The 23,571-nt window shown below is 40.8% G+C and overlaps 1 protein-coding gene and 1 pseudogene across 3 annotated transcripts in view; both read left to right on the forward strand.

Annotated features, from left to right (window-relative positions):
- The window catches only part of LIMS1 (LIM zinc finger domain containing 1), a 132,517-nt gene that overhangs the window by 34,482 nt on the left and 74,464 nt on the right, over positions 1-23,571 (forward strand). Inside the window, exon 1 of one of the 3 annotated variants that reach the window (XM_045550366.1) lies at positions 17,085-17,423. The exons of the other annotated variants lie outside the window; for them this stretch is intronic. The gene's annotated coding sequence lies outside the window, so the exon portion shown is untranslated. Of the gene's footprint in view, positions 1-17,084; positions 17,424-23,571 lie in introns of those variants that run through there. 3 annotated transcript variants of the gene reach the window in all.
- Positions 11,654-13,259, forward strand: LOC123636651 (annotated as a pseudogene).

Here is a 23,571-nt window from a genome sequence, read left to right on the forward strand (position 1 = left end):
GATATATACCAAAAAGTAGGATTGCTGGATCAAATGGCAGTTCTGTCATTAATATTTTGAAGAACCACCATGCTATTTTCCATAGCAACCGTACCATTTTATAGTCCCACCAACAATGCATAAGGCTTCAGTTTCTCCACATCCCCACTTGTTATTCTCTGTTGTTTTGTTTTGATAGTAGCCATCCTGATGGGTGTGAGATGATATCTCATTGTGGTTTTGATTTGTATTTCTCTGATGATTCGTGATCTTGAACATCTTTTTATATGCTTGTGGGCTGTATATCATCTTTGGAAAAATGGCTATTCAAGTCCTTTGCCCGTTTGTAATCATTATTTAATTTTTTTCATTTGAGTTACAGGAGTTATTTATGTATCCTGAACATTAAGCTCTTATCAGATGCATTATTTGCAAATATTTTCTCCCATCACATAGTTTGCCTTTTCACACTGATTGTGTCCTTTAATGCACAAAGGTTTTAAGTTTGATGTAGTCCCATTTATCTATTTTGCTTTTGTTGCTTGTGCTTTTAGTGTCATATCCAAGAAATCATTACCCATTCCAGTGTCATGTAGCTTTCCCTTATGTTTTCTTCCAGGAATTTTATAGTTTGGGGTCTTATGTTTAGGTCTTTAATCCATGTTGAGTTGATTTTTGTGTATGGTTCATTCTTTCGCTTGTGGCTATCCTGTTTTCCCAGCACCATTTGTGGAAGAGACTGTCCTTTCCCATCATGCCCTTTTTTAATGGTAAAGGAGAGAGAGTGATGAGAGGGCACAGACATTTATTTTGGGGGAAAAGTAATACTAAAGTATTTTTTAGCTTTTTTGCCACTACGTAAGTGGAGAAAGGTATACGTAAAACTTCGCTAGTGTGATATATTCACAAGAATTATGGAGGACTTGGAAAAGGAGGAGGAAGAGAAAAAGAAAGGAATAACTGAGAACTTGTTTTCTAGAACCAGAGGGAGTTTAACTATTATTTATGTTTGTGTGGGGAAAGCAAATCAAGACGTTACAGTAATACTGTAGTCTCTTTGGCTATGAAGAGACCAACTTTCCAGAAGTTGCTGGCAGGTTGGTGGTGGGGGAGGGAACATTTTTTAATGGCAAACTAATGAGGCCCTGAAATCTCAGAGGCAAACAAACACGGAAGAGAAAGAAAGCCATCCAAAGAAATTGTAGTCTGTATAGTGTGATGGCTTAATTCACAGAGGGAGCAGCAGTGTCTCGGAGGGCACGTGGCCAGGCTGGGGAGGCAGCACAGAACCAGAGGAGTGAGCAGGGAGAGCTCCGCCCGGGGTCAGCAGCGCTGAGAGTGGGCTGAGCGGCAACCTTGAGGAAGAGGGACCAGACTGAAGGTACTGGCTGTGCAGTCCTGTGGTGGAGGGGGCGGGAGGCAAAGACCACTCCTCCTTCCCTGCAGTGTTAGCCCTTAGCCAGCTAGAAAAAAATCAGAAAAACTTTGTCTGTAGCTAGCTTTCAACTAGCTAATTGAAAAAAAAAAAAAATATATATATATATATATAAATATATATATATAGAGAGAGAGAGAGACAAAGAGAGAAGGTGCTTTTTTTCCTAATGTGGTAACATTTCTCAGAGTTACTTAAAAACATTTCATATGTCTGAGGTTCCTGTTAAAGTCTCTGTCTGGGCTTTAATCTGGGTTATGGAAATTCTGTTTGTATCTTTATTTCCTTTCCTTTCTGTAGCAAATATTATTAAGTATCCGTGTCTGTTGTTTATTGTGAGGGACATAAATGTTGTGCATCCTTCCCTCAAGAAGCTTATAGTGCAGTAGAGAAAACAAAATGTTTATAAATAATGGTAATTATTTTCCATACCAATGGTAAGCGTGGGAATAACAAGACAAAAGCTTGTCTTTTTAATTATCTCTAGAGGTTATCTACAAGGAGAAGAAAGATCTTTTTAAGGATGGAGAAACTGAGAGCCAAATAGTATGTAAACTTTACAGGTCTGGGTCCTCCGTGACATTACATCTTTACATGGAAATAGCAGGAGGCTCCATGGAAGAGATTCTGTCAGTCACGTTAGTGTGAATAGTGATTGTGGGTGTTTTGAGTCACGTTCCACTACTTTTCCAATAAGCTAGACATTCTCTTTGAGGTATTTGCAAACAGAGAACATACACCTCTTTGAAAATAAACATGGATGTACATAATTGCACATTATCCACATTGCTCATGTAAAGTGGAACAAAAATAGTCTTAAAAAAATGTTGTAATACCTTACATCGTAATAGCATTCTGTGGTGAACAAAGCAGTCTCACAGAATATATGAATACTATAAATGCGTAAATGCTTATTAATGCAGTGATAGAAGTAGGAATAATAGGTGTTTTAGGCAATAAAACTAAACATTTAATCTTTCTTTCAAGACTCACTTTGCAGTTTCTGACAATTTAGCACCTAATCCTACATGATAAGAAAATACAGATGGAGGGGCATGGGCTTAATGATATTATTTAGGAGAGCTGTTTGATATAGGGAGGAGGCAACTGAGAGACTGTCTTGAAATTTCTCATTCTGTACCACCTGGTCTCCGGAGCTCTACCAAACCTGACAACAGCTGTCTCCAGTCCAGGAACCATGGACTCATGTTTTGCAAAAGTTGGGCAAGGGGATGATCTGTTGGAAAATGTGAATTCAGTGTAACAGTGGCAAAACTGTAATAAAATATTCATAGTAAATACATATTGAGCTTATCTGGTTGTATTATGGATGACCTATTACAAAGCCACTAGAAAAGTTATTTTGAAAGAGGATTTCAGGGACTGAGCTTTTTTATCATGGAATTTATATCCTAACCCTAACTTTGTATCCGCATCTTTTGTCTTACTGCTTTCCTTTGCCTTCCTTAAATTTCCCTTCATTGAAATATAGTTGACATACAATAAGCTGCTCATATTGTGTAAGGTTTGACTCATGACATTGTCACCACAATCAAGAAAACAAGCATATCCCTTTGTAATCTCCTCTCTCTCTCTCTCTCTCTCTGTGTGTGTGTGTGTGTGTCTGTGTGTGTGTGTGTGTGTCTCGAAGACTCTTTCTTGTCTTTGAGGTGTTTGGGAAAGCATTCTGAGAAACAGTGTCTTGGGGAATTCTCTTACATCCTGGAACTGGCCTAGATAGATCTAATTCCCTGAGCCAAGTCCTGGCCATTGGACCTGCCTCCTCACCCACCTCTCTTTCACATAAATGACAGTTCTGAATTTGTGGTGTGAGTTAGCTTTGCTGGTGCTCTGCAGCTTTCTGGGCCACATTGGACTGAGTGTATGTTTGGCCAGGTACTTCCCACACTGTAGTGAAGAATGAGGATTTAAAAAAAAATTTCTAGTCTATTGTGAAGTGATACTTCTGTAAGAGACATTTAAAATGAGTTATTAGAAAAATGAAAAAAAGGCGTATGAATATAAATCCCAATTGTTTTCTCTTTAGATTCAGCAGATATAAAATTCCTCTGTCAAATTGGTAAGTTTCTAAATACCTATTCTTAATTCCTGCTCTGATTCCATTACAGGTTTTCAACGAAACCTTGTGACTCATGGGCCCCGTTGAGTGGCACTGACTGGCAGTCCTGCTTCTCCTATTTTTTTCCTACTGGGTATAGTGATCTTTTGGCCATGCGTTTAGAGTTTCCTGCTTGAAATGTTCTGCAACTTTTGGCCATTTTGGTTTAAGAAATGAAAGGAAACTAGCAGTTGTTGAGTACTTACGATATGCCAGCATTTTTATTGTTAATTTCTAGGTAACCCTCAAACAGCCCTACAGAGTAGTAATACTAGCTCCACTGCAGGGATGAATTATTAGTAACTCACATGTATTCCGTATTAACAAATATTGCTGAATGCCTGGTAGAGACTAGGTGTGGGCTGGGCTCTGGGGATACAGCAGGAAACAGAGCCGACAAAATTCTTGTCCTCATGGCACTTACATCTTTTTGGGGGAGAAGGTAGACAAATCATAAACAAATAGCTAAAGCATGTAGTATATTAGATGGTGTGAAACAGTGTGGAAAGAAAGGAATTAGAGAAGGGTATGGGGATAGTAGACAAGGATTGCACATTGAAGTAGGGTGGTTGGAGAAGTGCTCTCAGAGTTGAGCCCAGATCTGAGGGGCCGAGGGAGAGGGAGTCAGTGAGCAGCAGAGGTAAATGTCCTTTCTCATGCCACCTAGCTAGTGAATGGCTGATAATACATGTGGCTTTTTCTATTACACTTTACAGTCTTTATTCACTCCCTATGCTCCTGGTTTGAAAGATGCCTGAATCCAAAAAAAGTGGAATGGGAAGGTGTGATTTATGTGTGGTAGGGAAACAGACTGAAAGTCTGCTCTTGATGTGGATTTTGCTTTTGATTAGGTCTGGATATTTTCCAAGGCTCTGAATATCCTTTTCCTAACAGTACAAAGTACATGAGTTTTGTAATTGAGTTTCCATTTTTAAGTGGATGAAATTTCTCTAGGGGATGTGGAAAGCTAGACAAAATCAGGGAAAGGATTTTCAAAAGAGAAGAGATTAAAGCTTTGGAAAGAAGGCATTGCTTTTGTGTAAGTACTTTGAAGTTAAGGATTGTGTAAGTCATTCTGTGCTGTGAATGACCTGGTACTTAGAGACAGCTGTCTTGGCATTTGACAGCACCCTTTGCTGGGGTTCTTTTCTCATCTGTCTGCTCTCTATTGCCCAAGACTTCCCTTCTGCAAACTCCAACAGCTCTCATCCAAACGCTTCACTTGAGGTCCTGGCTACGGAACCTCCGACTGCCCCTCTGCCCTCTCACCGCCTCCACCAGGATTGAGTTGAGAGGAGATGGAGTTGGGATGATGACTATTTATGACCAGCAGGTATTCTAGTCTCATTTGAGCTTGGACACCACGTGACATTGGCAGGACAGGTATTCCTGTACTTATTATACAGATGAGAAATGTGAAGCTCAGAGATATTAAATGATTTGTCCAAGGTCATCATCTCCAGTAAACCAGTTTAGAGCCTTGAACCAAAGTCTTAGTTTCCTGTGTCCCTTGACTGCTGCTACTCCATCTCCTTTTCAGCTACATTTTGGATTAAGCAAGTTTTTGTGGGTTAGTCATGATTTTAGTATATGGAATGTATTATATGGCTTCTATGGAAAATGTGTTCCAGAATTGTAAACTTAATATAGATTCTGCTTCAAACTTTTGGTAGTTAAGTTTGGAATTAATTAAATATTATTTTGATTTTTACTATGTGTTGTGATTTTTTATGTTGAAATTTAATAATTCATGTAAGTGTGCTTCCAAATTTGGTAGGATACTCTTACTACTCTGGAATGTGTATTACCTGCTGTTCTTTGCATTCCTTGATGACAAGCCTTAATACCCTTGGAATTATCAATCATGTTAATAACTGCTCACATGATTTTTTCCCTGACTAGTTTGTTTTCTCATTTATCACTTCCCCTCCGAGGTTGGGGGATGGGAATGGGATTTTTTAAACCTGGGGTAATGTATTTGTTGATCCTCTTACAAACATAGTTATATGCTTTTTAGAATATGAACTAACCATACTTTAAAAAATGAAAAACAGAAGTTAGCCAGCTTGGTATTGATGACTGTGTGGTGATATCTGAGTCCTCCCAGAGTTAGCTTGAAATAGGGAAGTTTTGCTGCCCTTAGGGCTCGCAAAGAGCTCCAGCACAGCAGCAGGCACAGATAGTACCTCTTTGTTCAGAGCTGTGTGGGCCTTCCAAATGTTTTTGGCTCTTCCTTTTTCATCAGAGAACGTTCTTCTTGAAATTTGTGTGGAGGCCCCTTTCCTCTGATGCAGTTCCTTACTTCAGATTCCCACATGTGTCACCATTTTGTTATGGTCAGGCTGTTGAACAGAGGGGGTCTGGATTGAGCACTGACTTTTACAAGTGCAGGTTTTGCTGCAGCCCTCCTTTTCTCCAGCTTCCTTTTAGGCACTGTTTATTTTTAATTCTTTAAAGAATTTTGTGTTTTGGTTTGTAATGACTATTGCAGAAGTCAATCCTGAGTCATCAGGGTTGTTTAGTCTTTCTCCTTTTGTATATGTGTGCACATGTGGTAGTATTCATTTTTGATATTTGGGTAACATATGATATAGTTAGTATTCTTGATTGTGTAGCTGAAACCAAGCCAAAAGAGGTTGCAAACAGGATAGAAAAAACATTAAGATAATACTAATAGGCACAGGTGCTTGCTCCTGCATCAGGAAACAGGTGACTCAGGCCAGGTTTGAAGTTTTTCTACAATTGGTAGATGAGACGTAATATGAGCAGAGGGTTTGGTAGTGGAGGAAGGCCTGTTCTTGATGTTAATGTCAGTCCTGTAGCAATGACACAGACTTATCATTTATTGTTTTTTCCTAATCATTTTAGCTCTGTTCTTTTTTTTTTTTTTCCCCAAAGCAGAGTCTTGCTCTGTCTCCTGGACTAGAATGTAGAGTACAGTGGTATCATCATAGCTCACTGCAACCTCAAACTCCTGAGCTCAAGTGATCCACCCGCCTCGGTGTCCCGAGTAGCAGGGACTACAAGCATGTGCCACCACGCCCCGCTGATTTTTAAAAATTTTTTTCTGGAGACAGGGTCTCACTATGTTGCACAGACTGGTCTCAAATTTCTTACCTCAGGGAGCCCTCCTGTCTTGGCCTTCCAAAGTTCAGGGATTACAGATGTGAGCCACTGCACCCGGCCATAGTCACCAATAATTTCTAATTATGATTCATTTCAACTACCTTCTTCAATTACATTATTTTTAACAGAGTTTGTGCTTAGCGTTTGTATATGTAAAAACTTGTTTCATATATTTCTAATCTGTATATCCATTCCTATTTTGTTATACTCTCTTTAAATGTAGGTACTTTTATTTTGAAATAGTTTTCAAATGTTAAGCTTAATATAACTTGGTGGTATTATAACATATGCAGAAATGAATATCTATGCTTTCCTCCACCATTACTCTTTGAGAATCCTTTAACTTGAAGGCTAATGTCTTAGCTGAACTCTTAAAAGCATTTCAGTATCATAAGCGTGGGAAATGTTTATTTTAGCTCATGAAATGTAAATAATTTTTAATCTAGTTTATAAGAAAAATGATGTAGGGATATCCTTTCTTTGTTTCTCAAGAATAAATTTAATCTTGAATTTCAGGTTATCATCCTGAATTCATTATCCCATATCACTTTTTGGTATGCATTCATGGGAGTTTGTAGGCAATTTCATGCCAAAGTATTCCAAAATCTGATTTTTTTGGAACGAGTTCAACTAACACTCACTTTGAGGCGATTCAGAATTTTGTAACAAAAACATCTTATGTTTGAATTTCTACCTTTATGATTTCATTTTATCTTTTCCATAGCCCTGAGATTTAGACAGAATGGTTATTATCCATCTTTTATGGATGATAAAGCTGAATATTAAGAATTTTACTGAACAAAGATGTCACAGCTAGTGAATGGTACGATTAAGCTATAATTTTACTTGTAGTCAATATATCTTCTACCACTGTATGCATATGAACCTATTACTAGCCTATAACTGGTTTTCAGATGTGTGAAATGTATTTTTAAAAATTTTATTGATGTGTAAAATATAAAAGAAGGGCTGGGCATGGTGGCTCACGCCTGTAATCCCAGCACTTTGGGTAGCTGAGGTGGTAGGACTGCTTGAGGCCAGGAGTTTGAGACCAGCCTGACCAACATAAATAAATAAAATAAAATACAAAATAGTGCACAAATCTTAAGTATAGAGCTTGAATTTTCACAAAGCAAACATAATTAAATGATTTTAAGAATGAATTAATGTTAAAATACAGTGAATTTGTAATGAATTTTGTAAGAATTGGATATCCAGAGCCTCTTGATTCCAGAGAAATAAAGTTATTTTTAAACTTCTGTTATACTTCCCTGAATACCAATTTGAATTAAGTAGGTTTCTAATTTCCTCATTTGTTCATTATTTGAGACAGTATTCACTGAGAGCGTACTCTCTGCCAGGCGTGTGCCTATGTGTGGGGGATACATCTGTGAATAAGAATCACCTCTTGTAAGAAACTTTTACTTGGGGTCAGACTGAAGAGGAATCAGGCAGATTTCTGTGGGAGCATGAGTGTCCAGGCTGAGGGGCTCTGGGAAAACGTCCCAGAGGAAGGAACATCTTGACTGAGTCCATATATGGGTGGAAATCATCCAGAGATGGCAACCTAGGGAGGAAGAGCAGAAGGCAGAGGCTAGAGGCGGCAGCACGCTGAGCTGTGTGGGGGAGCTGCGTGGTGGGCTGCCACTGTGGGGCAAGGAGTGGGCTGGGAAGTGCTGGGGGCAGCAGGGCGGCCAGATCCGGTTTTTACTGTTAATGTAAGTTCCCTTGGTTACAAATAGCAGGGATCCACTCTGGCAAACAGAAGCTAAAAAGGAATTTGTTGGAAAAAAAGTGAGATGGCTCCCAGAATTGAAGAAAGGGGCTAAAAATATAGATCTCTGAGAGGGCAAATAACTAGGGCAACTCCTGGCATCTCGGCAGAATGTGTAAGGCAGTTTGGTTAGTTGACTGCTTCTTACTGTAGAGTGTTAGTCTCTACTCAGGTTTCTATAATAGTTTTTGAGAAATAGAACCTAATTAACTTAGTTCAGGTCCATCACCCAAACCAGGACCAATTATTGTGGCCATAGGACAGAAACAAGCCCTATCCTCAGTCAGGGTAGGTGGCTGTTATATGGTCAGGACAGCTAGATTTGTTACCCAAAACAGAGAGCGGGGCACTGCCCAGAGGCAGTGTGCAGTGGCTTGGAGAAGGGCTGGCTTGGGAGCAGTGATTAGGAAAGAGCGGACATTCAGAGACCAGTTAGAAGGCTGTTGCCTTAATCCGAGTGAAAGGTGACAGTGCCAGAAGTAGGCTCTGTCCATAGGGATGGAAAGGAGTGAATAGATTCAGAGATATTTAAGATGCAGAGAAGAAAGGACTTTGCAATTGGATTATTGGGAGATTTGTGAAGAAGATTAAGTTGGTTAGGATGACTCCACATTTCTGGCTTGGACCAGAACCGTTGGGTGAATAGTGGTGCCTTGTGTGGAGAAAAGCTAGTTTCAGGAGCGGAGTGGGGCTTTCATTCAGTTTTTAAGTGTTGAGTTGGAGTACTGACGCAGACCACATTTAACTGAAGAATACTTGGGTGTGAACAGCTCTTCCTCGATGAGTTGTTTCTGGTATTCAGACTCTGCCATCGGGGCTCTCTCACTCCAACATAGTGGCCTGTGCCATTGTTGTCCTTCTTTAGTGTCCCTGGCCTAACAGTGAGAGTCTTCCCACAGTAGTGCCGTGGGAATTTGAAAACTGCCTCCTCCCTCCTCTGCTCCCATACTTCGGGCAGGTTCAGGTCTGAGTGGGTATTGGGGAATGGCTATTGTTAAAGTAAATTAAAATGGAGACCAGGCCCAAAGATCCCTGAGCAGAAAAAACCAGTGATGTCAGCTTTGTTTAAATTGTATACATAAGCAAAACTTAACTTGGGTTATTTCTAGTTAATGCTTATGTTAGAAATAAAACTTAACCCCAGCCAATCATAAACAGCCAACTAATATGACTGTGTGACTAGGGACTTTCCAACAGGGTAACTAAGAAAGGGCAATTCTGTAATTACAGACCAATCAAATAGTTTATTTTGCTTCCACATTTTCCCATTAGATGCCAGTCTCTGACGTTTTGTCATTGGAACACTAAACCTCATTCAGTCCGGTATTCCCCAGTGTATGAATGGCTTCTTACTCACATAAACTCTTTAGAATTGTATTTGCCTCAGATTGTTCTTTTGTAGCTTGCCGAAGTTCAGAAAGGCTCCCAGAGCTTAGGTACATTTAGGACCAAGTGCTGCTATTTAGGGCTCTTTCTTTGGTGGTGTTATGGTTAAAAGAGGCTTACTGTTTTATGATACTGTTTTCTGGACAGAATTTAGTCTGAGTTTGAAAATATTTTCAAATGGGGGGCTTCTTTGTTTAAAAAGTTAAATTTACAGTTGGAATTGTGTTAGTTACAGTATTTTAATAGTGTTCATTGTTGTATATTATTAAATGAGTCAAGTCTAAACTCCGACAAGTGGTTCCTTTAGGTACTTGAATCAGTGCTTTTGACATTAGGGGGCTTAATGGTCTCAGAAATCCTCTGGGTTAGTAGTCCTCAGTGGAGCTGGAACTGTTCCCTAAGGAGCAACTGGGAACTTATGAGTTAACTTCTAGTTATCTTGATGGTTTGGGGCGAGGGGTACTACCATAGGCATTAAGTAGGCTAGGGCTAGAGATGCTGAATGTTATGGAGTATGCATCCACAGGACTTTAGTGCTGGTAAAGAAAGAAAGAGAGAGGGAGGGAGGGAGGAAGGAAGGAAGGAAAGGAAGGCACCTTTGTATTGTCTAGTGTATTATTTGAGCATGGAACCTAACTTTATTTTAGATATGATTATGAAGTACTTTTGTACAGTTTCAATAAACACTGAGTTTTCTGGGAATACCATGAAATTATAAATTGAGTAAAGAATGAAGTTTGCTTGGTTCTTTACTCTCATAGGTGGTACTAATTTGTTTTACCATAATTGTCCTTTTTTATCTTATTCAGAAGGTCAAATCCTTTAAGACAATGGTTAGGATATATTGAAAGTTTTTTTGTTTTAGAATGAGGGATGGTTGGCAAACTAAAGTAATACTTTCTCATGTGAAATAGGGTAGAGACTGAGGAAAAGTATATATAGAGAGAGATGAATATGATGATGAACTTGTTGGGTTATAAATGTGTTTCATAATAAGGATCTATGAAGAATATAAGGGCAGGGAAACTGAGTAGCACTTTAAATTGGGTAAATCAGGCTGGGTGAAATTACCCCAGATTTTTTTAAAGGCCAGAAAAGATTTGCAAGTATACTGGGTATTCAGCAAGTTAAAAGATAGATCTATGTCCATTCAGCGTATTGTGTGGAAAACATTTATTCTGATTTTTTTGTTTGTTTCTATGTGAGACTCAAAGGAAAAAAGAAGTATGGCAAGGAATGGGTGGAAAAGGCTGGTTCTTCTCCCAGGGTGCTCAGAGGGTAGCTGGAGATGACACAGAGCTGTAGCTCCCCCTGCTGGAGAGAAGCAAACCCACTGTCGCAGGTGTGGCCTCTGCAATCACAGTGAGCCCACCCATATTTACTAAAGGACCTACTGTGCACCCGGTAGCACCTTGTCAGGCTCTAGAGTTACAGAGGAAAAACATAGTCACCTTCCTTGCTTCCACCATGCTTAGCTCTGAGAGGCCTTCTGCTATCAAGAAAAGGACTTTTAATTTAGCTGGCATGCTGTTGCATTCTAGGTTCTCTTCTTAGACTTTTCCTTGGGTGACTTTTAAAGTCATGTAATCTGGGTCCGAATATGAGTCCTGTCTTCTTGCCTTCCTCCCCAGACAGCATGCACTTCACCACTTGCTCCACCCCCTTCTTCACCAACTACCAGTCCCTGGGATCTGTCCAGTTGTCCAGGCACATTGTCCAGCCCACCGGCAGCATGGCCAGCATCTGTGTAGGTGTCAGAACCTTGGGCTCCTGGATCTCTATGTCCTGCTCTACCAGCTTCTGGGGCAGCTGGGGGTTCAGGGCCCAGGCTGTGGGGATGGCCAGGAGTCTGGCGGGATTGGAGGGCATCCAGACAGAGAAGGAGACCACACAAGACCTGAATGGCCACCTGGCCTCCTACCTGGACAGAGTGAGGAGCCTGGAAACTGACAGTCAGTGGCTGAAAAGCACAATCCAGGAACACCTAGAGAAGAAAGGACCCCAGGTCAGAGACTGGAGGCATTAACTTCAAGACCGTTAAGTTCCTGAAGGCCTAGATCTTGGCAAATTCTGTGGACAATGCACACATAGTTCTGCAGATTGACAGTGCCCGTCTTGCTGCTGATGACTTGTCAAGTATGAGACAGCTGGCCATGCACCAGTCCGTGGAGAGTGACATCCATGGGCTCTGCAAGGTCACTCGGGTATGGCTGGAGGCAGAGATTGAGGCTCTCAAGGAGGAGCTGCTTTTCATAAAGAAGACCATGAGGCGGAGGTAAAAGGCCTTCAAGCCCAGATTGCCAGCAGTGGGTTCATGGAGGTAGACACCCCAAATCTCAGGGCCTCAGCAAGATCACGGTGGACATCCAGCCCAGTATGACAAGCTGGCTCAGAAAAACTGAGAGGAGCTGGACAAATACTCATCCCCACAGACTGAAGAGTGTACCCAGCAGTCACCTCACAGTCAGCTAAGATCCAGTTGTAGCTATTTTCCTAAGTGAGAACTCCCTTGGCTTGGGAAGTCTAATGGCATCAGGCGTTTCAATTGGTCTGTATTGCTTTCTCTTTTTTATTTCAATAGATTTATGGGGTACAAGTGGTCTTTTGTTACATGGATGAATTGTATGGTGGTGAAGTCAGGGCTTTTAGTATACCCATCACCCTAACAGTGTACATTGTACGTGATAGGGAATTTTTGACCTCTCACCCTTCACACACTCTGTCTCCTTCTGAGTCTCCAAAGTCCCTTATACCACTATGTGTGACCATGTATACACATTGTTCAGCTCCACTTATGAGTACATGCAGTATTTGTTTTTCTGTTCCTAAGATACTTCACTTAGGATAATGGCTTCCAGTTTCATCCAAGTTGCTGCAAAAGACATTATTTCATTCTTTTTTTATGGCTGAGTAGCATCACATGACATATATATATACACACTACATACTCTTTATCTACTATCAGTTGATGGGTAATTAGGTTGATTATGCTAAGGTGTCGCTCACAGAGCTGAGACATATAGTCCAGTTCTTGGAGAGCTACCTGGACTCCATGTGAAGTCTGAAGGCCGGCCTGGAGAACACCCTGAGAAAGGTGGAAGGCTGCTACACCATGCAGATGGAGCAGCTCAACAGGGAGGGTCCTGCTGTACCTGGAGTCAGAGCTGGCACAGACCGGGCAGAAGGTTAGCGCTAGGCCTAGGAGTACGAGGCCCTGCTGAGCATCAAGGCCAAGCTAGAGGATGAGATTACCACCTACTGCCACCTGCTGGAAGACAGGGAGGACATCAGTGTTGTTGATGCCTTGATCAGTAGCAACTCCATGCACACCATCCAAACGACCACCACCTGCAGGATAGTAGACAGCAGGGTGTTGTCTGAGACCAATGACACCAAAGTTCAGAGACGTTAAGGCAGTGGGAGCAGGAGGCCAATAAAAAGTTCAGGGGCCAAAGAAAAAAATAAAGTCATGTAACTTCTCTCTGAGCTTCATTTTCTTCATCTGTAAGGTAAGGAATTACAGTGCCTCTCCTACAGGCTTCAGTTTAGCTAAACTTTATTAAGTGTGGATGCCTAGTGTGTATGCTAGGCACAAGGGGCATAAAGATGAGTAGGAGTCTAGTTCCTGCCCTCAAGGAGGTTAGAAAAAGAAGCTCATAAAATGATCCTTGCAGTGTGAATGAGAAGGCATTATAGAAGCCCTGAGTGGGGGTGCCAGATCCAGACGGGAGGGTGGGACTGGGAAGCGATGGACCAGGTTTTCTGAAATCCTGATGCTCTAGCTGTGTTGTATGACGACGTTAGAGTTAGCGAGGGGAAGACAGAGGAAGACCTTCCAAGCTGAGAGGTTCATGTAAGCAGCAGCAGCAGTGAGATGAGGGCCTGCATGGTGTGTGTATGTCACTGTTAGGTGCATAAAATGAGTGGTGCGAAGTGTCCAGAGATGAGGGTTTGGGGAAGTAGGTGGAGTCAGGTGATGTAGGGTTTTGTATGCTATCTTTAGGGGGTTTTGACTTTATCCATAATGCAATGGAGAGCCATTGGGGAGTTTAAACAGGGGAATGATAACAGATTCCTTAGAGAGATCACTGGCCAGCTGGGTCTGCTGGACTTTATTGAGGGGACCAGGCTGGAGACAGGGAATCCACCTAGGAGGTTGCGGCAACGGTCCAAGTGAATAATGATGAAAGCTGGACCGCAGCGGGGGCCAAAATGGGAGTGAAGTGGGGCAGAAAGATAGATTTGAGAGGTACTTAGGGCTAAATCTAGCCACAATGGGTGATTGAAGATAATAAGTCAGGGATGATTAGGAGACTTCTAGCTCGGGTGACTGGTTGGCAATATCATTACCTGAGAGAGGGCATATTAAGAGGAAGAATTGGATTTGGGCATGGCGGAGGGTGGGGGAGTGGTTTGTTTTAGGCATTATGAATCTGAGTTGCCTGTTAGGATGTCTGCTTGGGGACATCTGGCAGACAGCTTGATGTATGATGGTGAAGTTCAGGGAGGTCCAGCTGGTGCTACTAACATGGAGGAAGTAGATGAACCATGAGAAATATTAAAGGCATCAGGAAGAATGTGCACAAAGAGAGGAGCAACCATACCTAAAGGCAGGCAGGAAAGGAGGCCTACAAAGGAGGCCATGATGAGATGACTAGAGAGAGAGAAGTATGTTGGTACAGAAGTCAGGGGAATCAAAAATTTCCAGGAGGGCATCATTTAAAATTTTCAAATATAAGATAAGGACTGAAAAATGTATTCCAGGATTTGGCTTTTAAAGAGATGACTATGACCTTAATAAGAGATGTTCCCAGACTGCAGTAAGATGTGGTGTAAATGGGAGGTGAGACTACACTTAGAAAAATGTGTCTGAAGAGATGAGAGGGGTGTGATCATAGAGAGTGACTCAAGATAGACTCATTGCAAGGTAGCAGAAACTGAAGCCCGTTTGAAAACTCTTGGTGGGAAAGAGAAGGAATTGGCTGTCTGGACATGGGTGTAAGGATTGACATCAAGCAGGCCTTCTCTGGGACTGAAGCACCGGAAGCAAGAGTAAGTGGATGGGTGGGGGGTAGTTGAAGGAGAGCCTTCCAGGAGAGCTGTTTTCTTCATGAAGAGGTAAGAAGGTAATTTTATCTGCTGAGAGAAGAAAGGATGAGGTTGGTTATGGGAAGATGCTTAAGAATGGTAAAATAGTTCTGGAGGAGAGTGGGGCGTGGCTTCAAGAGGAGGGTGGACAGAACCCAAGCAAGAGTAGAAAAGTTGACAGCAGTGCCAGTCTGTGCAGCATGGCCTGCTGCTGAGCACCAGCTGGGTGTAGGAGTTGAGAAATTGGGTGTAGCATGGTTCCAGAGTTAGAGCTCTGTTGGGCTTGGTATATAGCATTAGATGTTAGGAGTTCAGCTGCTTGGTAGTGGAGTCCGGGCTAAGTAGGAAAGAAAGGAGGAGGCCTGAAGAGAGAGAGAAAATGGGTGATCCTGGGACTGAGGTCTTTCCATTGGAAGGTCAGAAGTAGTAGAAGTGAGATAAGAAGTAGAAATATGGAGGAGCAGGAACTTCAAGGCCACAGTCATTGGGTGAGTTGTTGTATGGGTGTTCACATCCCTTAGGATTATGATGGTTGTGATGGAGAGGGAGGTGATGACCCAGTCATGCAGTGTCCAGGCTTGGAGGCTCAGAGGTCACAGCGGGGATGGTATTACGTGACAAAACAGGATGAGCTTCGCTCTTCTCTGCCTAGAACTTTCTACCCTCAGTTTTTCTCATCCTTTTAGTCTCAGCTTAAATGATCCCTCTGAGAGGCTTATCCTGGTCGCCCTACTAAAGCAAGCATGCCCCCCTTTTTCTATCACTGTACATGATGATCAGTAAAGAATTGGGACACAGAAAACATCATCTGTTTCTCTACTTTGGATTTTACCTGCAATAATATGAGCTACCTTCTTTGCATACTTGGGCTCTAGTTCAGAACACTTCCATTTTCTTTGCCCTCTCCCAAGAGAGAGTATGGCTGCTTTCCAGGGTCTGTCTCTGTAGTATAGGACCATTCCTGGTAGGAATGGGGCCAGGGGACTGCTTCTCACTTTCAAGCAGCCTTTTCACTTCCAGCTTCCTTCTACCTTCCACTCCTACCTCCCAGGAGAAAGTAAACAAATCAAAGCCAGAAAAATATTCTGGCTAGAATGTTACTGCATTGAGTAGTGGGTGAGAAATCCAGAACCAGCTCTGATGGTTACGACGGGAAGGTGAAGCCTGTGAGGTGTGCACCCAAGGAGTGCTGGACAGAGCCCTGAGTTTTAGAACTCACTGTGTCTCTAGCTGATCTTAGACGAGCTCTTCCACCTCTCCGAGCACTAAACCATTTCCTGTAGACGGCACTCCAAGGTGCCTTCGGTCTTACTCTACTGCTTATCCCCAGCTCTAAGTGCTGCTACTACCCAATCTCAGTTGTTGGATAACAAGCAAAGGTGATGAGTTGTTTTCTTATTTTTCAAGATTAGCCTCAGGCCCTAATTACACCTAGGAATGCCATTATCATTGTAAAAATGTCTGTTCTCTAATAAAGAAATTGGGTAAATGAGCTTTCTTGTATTCTTGATGAATCAGGGCAAGGAATCCTTCACTCATGGACAGGGAAAGCTGTATTAGTTGCTCTCAGGTTCTTCCTTAGCCTCAACCAAATATCCCTTTATTCTTCAGTGGAAACTTGGCCCTGAGGAGTTGTGGGAGGTGACTCAGTCAGGTGTGTGAGGCTGCAGCACCGCTGGCCGCCTTCTCCTCTGCACTGTGTTTGTCAGGAATAACTGGGACAGAAGGAACAGTTTCAGCTGCTCTGCCAGCCAGAGCCTGGCATGCCTACTCTAAGCTGGCCCGGACTATGCCACCAGGAAGATGCAATAGAGACTAGCTACTTGACACCAGAGTGATACAGCGTTCAGAGGAGACAAAGAAGCTCTGTTAATTCAAACATGTAGGTATTGTCAAGATCCAAAGTGGTAGGGGCTATTGTTTTATGAAAGTTCACCTCTTTTTATGCTGATCAGTTATTCATTTTTCTAAATATTTGTCTGCATATAACAACTGCTTTCAATAAGTTTGTGGATGAATTTCTTAACTTTGTAAAGTATATAAAACAACAGGATATGAGTTATGACATTTAGGGGTGTTGTCTTATTGCTTCAGAACTGTGAGGTTTTCATGTTAACACACCATGTCACATGATTTGACTAAATGAAGGGAAAAAAAAAACCCTCAACTTGGTTTCATTCGCTCAAATATAGTTCAAGGCAACAGATACAAAGTTAAGATGAGGAAGTTCTATGCAATGTAGGAAATAGAAGCTTTTAAAGATAATTCGCTGGTGTGAAACTGGCTTCCCAAGCCCTGATAAATGAGTTAAATAAGAGTAGAACTACCAGAAGGCGGAGGTTCTTTACTACTTGGTTAAGAGAAAGAGAGCAGCGAGGCACCTTGAGTAAAGTGCTTAGACTTGCTGTTGCAGAGGTGGGCCTGTATGTGTGAAGTGACTAAGACGGAGGAACGGACGTTTAAGAGAAGTTTAAGAGAAGAAGTGGACACAATAGCCTAAACCAGCCAAACATAGGGTATTGTTGTATTTCTGGATTTAATTGTTTTCCTTATGACCTATTTTTCTCAGTTATTTAAAAGCAAATATAAGAAATATTTGTCTAAACTCTCTATGAAGTAAGGGTGTTAGGCAAGTTGTAGTAACCTTTAGCCATGCTAATTAAAATTTTTTTTCCCCGCTGCAAAGGTGATGATTGTGGGAAGGTATAGGGAAGATATACCCTATGTTTGCAAAGAAAAAAAATATAAAAATAGCAGTTGATAATGATAAGTTTATGTCCTGCAGAGACTTATATTTTAAAAGACTTTAGTAAGGCTTTTTGGCATTTTTGTTTAATTTTTTAAATATGAATTCTGCCTAGGATCTTGGGGGAAAATGTACTATTTAACAATATGTTTAGGTGAACTTTTGTCCTGCCATGGTAGGGGAAAAAAAAAAATGACAGCTAACTGAAGAGTTACTGTTATTCATTAACCTGTATAGCTCTGTTAAAAAAAATTTTGGCCATTTTTAAATTTTATTTTTAATCGACATATATATATTTATGGGGCACAATGTGATGTTTTAATACATGTATACATTACAGAATGATCAAATCAGAGTATTTAGCATATTTATCAGCTCAAATACCATTTCTTTTGTGGTGAGGACATTTAAAATCTTCTCTTTTAACTATTTTGAAATATACAACTGTAACTACCTTGCTGTGCAAGAGAACACCAGAATTTATTCCTCCTAATTGTAATTTTGTACCTGTTGACTCTTAGTTTCATTGATTCTATTGTTTTTGTAGTCTCTATGTCATTTATTTTTGCTCTGATATTTGTATTTCCTTCCTTCTGCTAACACTGGGCCTAGTGTGTTCTTCTTTTTCCAGTTCCTTGACATGTAACATTAGGTTGTTTATTTGAGATCTTTCTTCTTTTTTGGTGTAGGTGTTTATTGCTATAAAATTCCCTCTTAAAACTGCTTTTGTTGTATCCCATAGTTTTGGAATGTTGTGTTTCTATTTTCATTTGTCTCTAGATATTTTTAAATTTCCCCTTTAATTTCTTTAACCCAGTAGTTGTTAAGGAGCATATTGTTTAATTTTCACATATTTGTTAATTTTCCATAAGGAGGAAATAGTTATAGTGATCAGGAGAACAGAAATTTTTTCAGGGATAAGAAAAAAAAAGTCAGAGGATGATCACTTTAATTTGGTCTTTCAATTGATTAAAAAGGATACATACTTCAGTTTGCAAGCAACAAGGCACTGTACGCAGCTGAGAGAATGAAAAATGAGTAAAATATCCTGGATGAACATAGACACTTAGTGGTATAAAAAAATGTACAAAATAACTAAACATCAGACTATCATAAGTGATGTCAAGTTTTTGAGGATAAACAAAAGGAGAAGTGATCTGTAATTCTTAGGGATGGCACAATTGAGTTATCGACTTCTGAGTTGAACTTCGAAGAATCTGACAAATGATGGAAAGAAAGGGTGTTGTTCTAGGCAGAGTTGGCGACAGCTTGAGCATAGATTTGCAAGTAAGTGTTACTTCTCTGTTCGCAGTCCTCCCTTGCCTTTCCATCTCACCTACAATAAAATCCATCGAATAAGAGAACTTTAAAAAGTGTTTTTATTTTTTAAATGCGAGGCCTTATAGTGATTGTGAATTAGGTCTTACCCAAAATTTCTTAGCAATATGTTGATTGATCTATTTGTTTTCAGAAGAAAGCTGTATAAAGGAGCATTGCTTTGTTTTAGCTCTGAGTCAGCCCATTGCTGCTGGGGCATAGATTGTCAGAACAGTTACAGAATGAGTGGTTGATTGAATTAAATGAGGTGGTGTGTGGGAAAGTATTTTATACCCCAAACATTGCTACAAATATATGGTAGTATTGTTGGGGGAAATAGATACTTTAACATCCCAGTTGAGAGTTTCGGATAGGATATATAGAATATGAAAAATTGAAAAATAACTTTTATCAGAATTTTTTTTGTGGTGACAAGAGGAAGATATTTCCTTAACAATGTATTTATAGAACTTAAAAACTATGCTAAAATAAAGCTTATTTGCAGCCTGGGAAGGCATTTAGACCACCTAGTTGTTGTTTTTTTTTTTTTTGAGATAGAGTCTCACTTTCTTGCCCAGGCTAGAGTGCGGTGGTGTCAGCCTAGCTCACAGCAACCTCAAACTCCTGGGCTCAAGCAATCCTCCTGCCTCCACCTCCCGAGTACCTGGGACTATAGGCATGCACCACCATGCCCAGCTAATTTTTTCTATATATTTTTAGTTGTCCAGCTAATTTCTTTCTATGTTTTTTAGTGGAGAAGGGGTCTCATTCTTGTTCGGACTGGTCTTGAACTCCTGAGCTCAAACGATCCACCTGCCTCTGCCTCCCAGAGTGCTAGGATTACAGGCGTGAGCCACCCCACCTGGCCCCTTAGATCACCTAGTTGTTTAGGTTCAGGTGTTGATGGTCTTTCTTGTCACTTATTTGACAGTTTCAGACCTGTAAAGAGCCTATACTTTTCTCATTTTTTTCTTTATTTGTTGAGCCTATTTATATTTGAAATACTGTGGTATAGTTGAAAGATAATGGGTTTTAGAACTACCAGTTTTGGGTTTAAATCTTCTGGCCAGGTGCAGTGGCTCATGCCTGTAATCCTAGCACTTTGGGAGGCCAAGTCAAGAGGATTGCTTGAGGCCAGGAGTTTGAGACCAGCCTGAGCAAGAACAAGACCCTGTGTCTACCAAAAATAGAAAAATTAGCTGGGCGTGGTGGCATGCACCTGTAGTCCCAGCTACTCAGGAGGCTGAGGCAGGAGGATCGCTTGAGTCCAGGAATCTGAGGTTGCAGTGAGCTGCAATGATGCCACTGCGCTCTAGCCTGGGCAACAGAGTGAGACTCTGTCTCAAAAAAAAAAAAAAAAATCTTCTGCTACTTGTATGATTTTGAATGCATTATTTAATGTCTGAGTTGCAGATTCCTCATCTGTAAATGGCAGTAATATTTAATCTGTAAATAGTGAGAATAATTTGAGAATGTATGTAAAAGGATTCTAGCTTGATATTTGGTGGGAACTAGGTGGTCAACAAATGTCCCTCCCTTTTATTGTAGTAAAATAGTTATATAACATAAAATTTGCCATTTTAATTTTTTAAGTGTACAATTCAGTGTCATTAATTACATTCATGATGTTATACAACCATCACCACTATTTCCAAAACCTTTTACCACCCCAGATACTTTGTAACCATTAAGCATTAACTCCCCATTCCCTCCTCCTAACTCCTGATGACTTTTAACCTACTTTCTATAAATTTGCCAATTCTAGTATATTTCGTATAAGTGGAATCGTCTGAACATGATCTTCTACATCTGGCTTCTTTTACTTAGCATAATGTGTTTGAGTGTCATCTACAATGTAGCATGTATCAGAGTTTCATTCCTTTTTATGGCCAAATATTATTCCATTGTGTACCACAGTCTATCCATTTGCCTGTAAAGGACACTTCCATTTCCACCTTTGCCTGTTGTGAATAATGCTGCTATGAACATCGGTATACAAGTGTCTGTTTGAGTCCCTGTTTTCAATTCTTTTGGTTATATACCCAGAACTGGAATTGCTGGGTCATATGGTAATTTTGATTAACTTCGTCAGGAACCACCAAACTGTTTCTCACCTTTGTTTTATATTTTACTCCACGTTTTTCATGCATATCTCATTTAAGATCCGGACCTATTAGAGCTCGGGATTGAAAGCAACCAAATTCTCTTTAGTATGTGATAATCTCATGGTTTTTCTCCCCTTCCAAACAGATGTCAACCTCTTCCAAGCCTCCCACTGCCTGACTGCTACTGCAAAAAAAGCCCTTTTTCTTTTTCCTTTGCTTTTTTTTCTTTGTTTTTTATTTTTATTTTTTTGGAGACAGAGTCTTGCTCTGTCGCCCTTGGTAAAGTACAGTGGTGTCATCACAGCGCACTGCAACCTCAAATTACTGGTTACTCAAGCAATCCTCCTGCCTCAGCCTCTGAAGTGGCTGGGACTACAGGCACATGCCACCATGCCTGGCTAACTTTTCTATTTTTAGTAGAGACAGGGTCTCGCTCTTGCTCAGGCTGGTCTCAGACTCCTGAACTCAAGCGATCCTCTTGCCTCAGCCTCCCACACTGCTAGGATTACAAGTGTGAGCCACCGTGCCCGGCCCCTTTGCTTTTTTTTTCTTTCTTAAATCATCTCTCCTTCTTCTATCTTTTCTTTCTCTCATTAATTCTTTCCATTACACCCTTTGCCTCTGTTACCATTCCCCATCTACTATAAAGGGGCACCAAGGAGGAAGTCTGGCAGGAGTTAGTCCTTCTTCCCCATTCCCCAGCCCCACGTAGACCTGAAGTTGCTGTCCTCGTGGAAAGGGACACAGAGGTCCAGAGGCTAAATTGCATCAACTTACAGTAAACTTTAATGTAAACCAGACTTTCAACGATTAGCACTTATACTACAAAGTATACTCATACTACAAAGTAATTGTTTGGGAAAGGTTGGTTGGGGAATGACAAAAATAGCATCAAAGTGAATTTTCCATAGAAAAACCAGCCAGAAATAAACACCAGACTGTCAAGTCAGATGTGATTTCTTAGTCAAAGAAGGTACTTTTCATTCCTGTAATCCTGATTGGCCTGGTCAGTAATTAAAAGTCAACATTGTTTTATTTTACTTATTTCTAAGGCTTTTAATAAGGGTCTTCAGTCATGACATATCTGATGAGACCCTAGTGGGAAATAAAGGATGTATCCACACATCTCAGCGGAGTGAGCGTACACACATGAAATAGAATTATAACAAGGTTGCACTTAAATTTTGGCACTAGCAGTGAGCTATTGGTAACAGCCCTAAGGAGAAAATGAGCAGCAGCTAGAATTTGGAAACTAATTTTAATAACTTACTAATGCATGGACCTGCAGAGAAGAGATGGGATAGATATGGTGAATGAATGGTGAAAATAAATAATACAGTTTTGGGGAAGGGGGTAGGTTTTGCTTAGAAAGCTCATCACACACTACTGCCCTGTAAGAGTGAAGTCTGTGGAAGTGATTAGAATGGAGAAGGAGGAAAAACAAGGCTTGGAATATTAGTTAGTGTCATGGTTAACCCCAAGATGACTAAGTCAGCTGCTAACATATCCACAGAAAGGGAAGTAACTTTTATTGAGAATACAGGCTAAAGCCTTCTGCATTTGCTGAAGACTAAAATGCTTTCCTTGTGTTTTCAGTTCTTACCAGCCTGTGAGGGAGTTTTATTTTGCCCTCATTATAGATGGAGAATTTGACCTGCAGGTGAAGAAACTTGCCTGTCTTCTAAGAGATGGAGCCAGAATTCCAGGGAGCTGCTCCCCCTAGCTGCATGGTTGGAAATGAAAGGATTCCAGGATTCCTTTCCCCTGAGTATGAACAGAGTCTGCCTGAGTTTTCAGTGCCTCCTCTTCAAAGTGCTTCTGGGCTACATTTCTTTATTCTGTAAATGGGGCTTATTATATTATCTAGAATGGTGTTATTCAATAGAAATGTAATATGAGTCCCATGTGTAGTTTAAGATTTTCAAGTAGCCATGTGCAAAATGAAAAAAAAAACAAAATTAATTTTAGTAATATATTTTATTTAACCTAATATGTTAAGCTATTATCATGTCGAACCTATATATAGATCATATAATCCATATTTTAAAATTACCAAAATAATCCATTGTGTATTTTATACTTAAAAGCACATCTCAATTGGGACTAGCTATATTTTGTTTTTTTTTTTTTTTTTTTTTTTTTTTTTTTTTGAGACAGAGTGTCACTTTGTTGCCCGGGCTAGAGTGAGTGCCGTGGCATCAGCCTAGCTCACAGCAACCTCAAACTCCTGGGCTTAAGCGATCCTACTGCCTCAGCCTCCCTAGTAGCTGGGACTACAGGCATGAGCCACCATGCCCGGCTAATTTTTTTGTATATATATTTTTTAGTTGGCCAGATAATTTCTTTCTATTTTTAGTAGAGACGGGGTCTCACTCTTGCTCAGGCTGGTCTCGAACTCCTGACCTCGAGCGATCCACCCGCCTCGGCCTCCCAGAGCTAGGATTACAGGCGTGAGCCACCGCGCCCGGCCTAACTATATTTTGAAGTTGCTACATG

This window comes from Lemur catta, chromosome 4, assembly GCF_020740605.2.
Source record: "Lemur catta isolate mLemCat1 chromosome 4, mLemCat1.pri, whole genome shotgun sequence".
Classification (NCBI taxonomy): Eukaryota; Metazoa; Chordata; class Mammalia; order Primates; family Lemuridae; genus Lemur; species Lemur catta.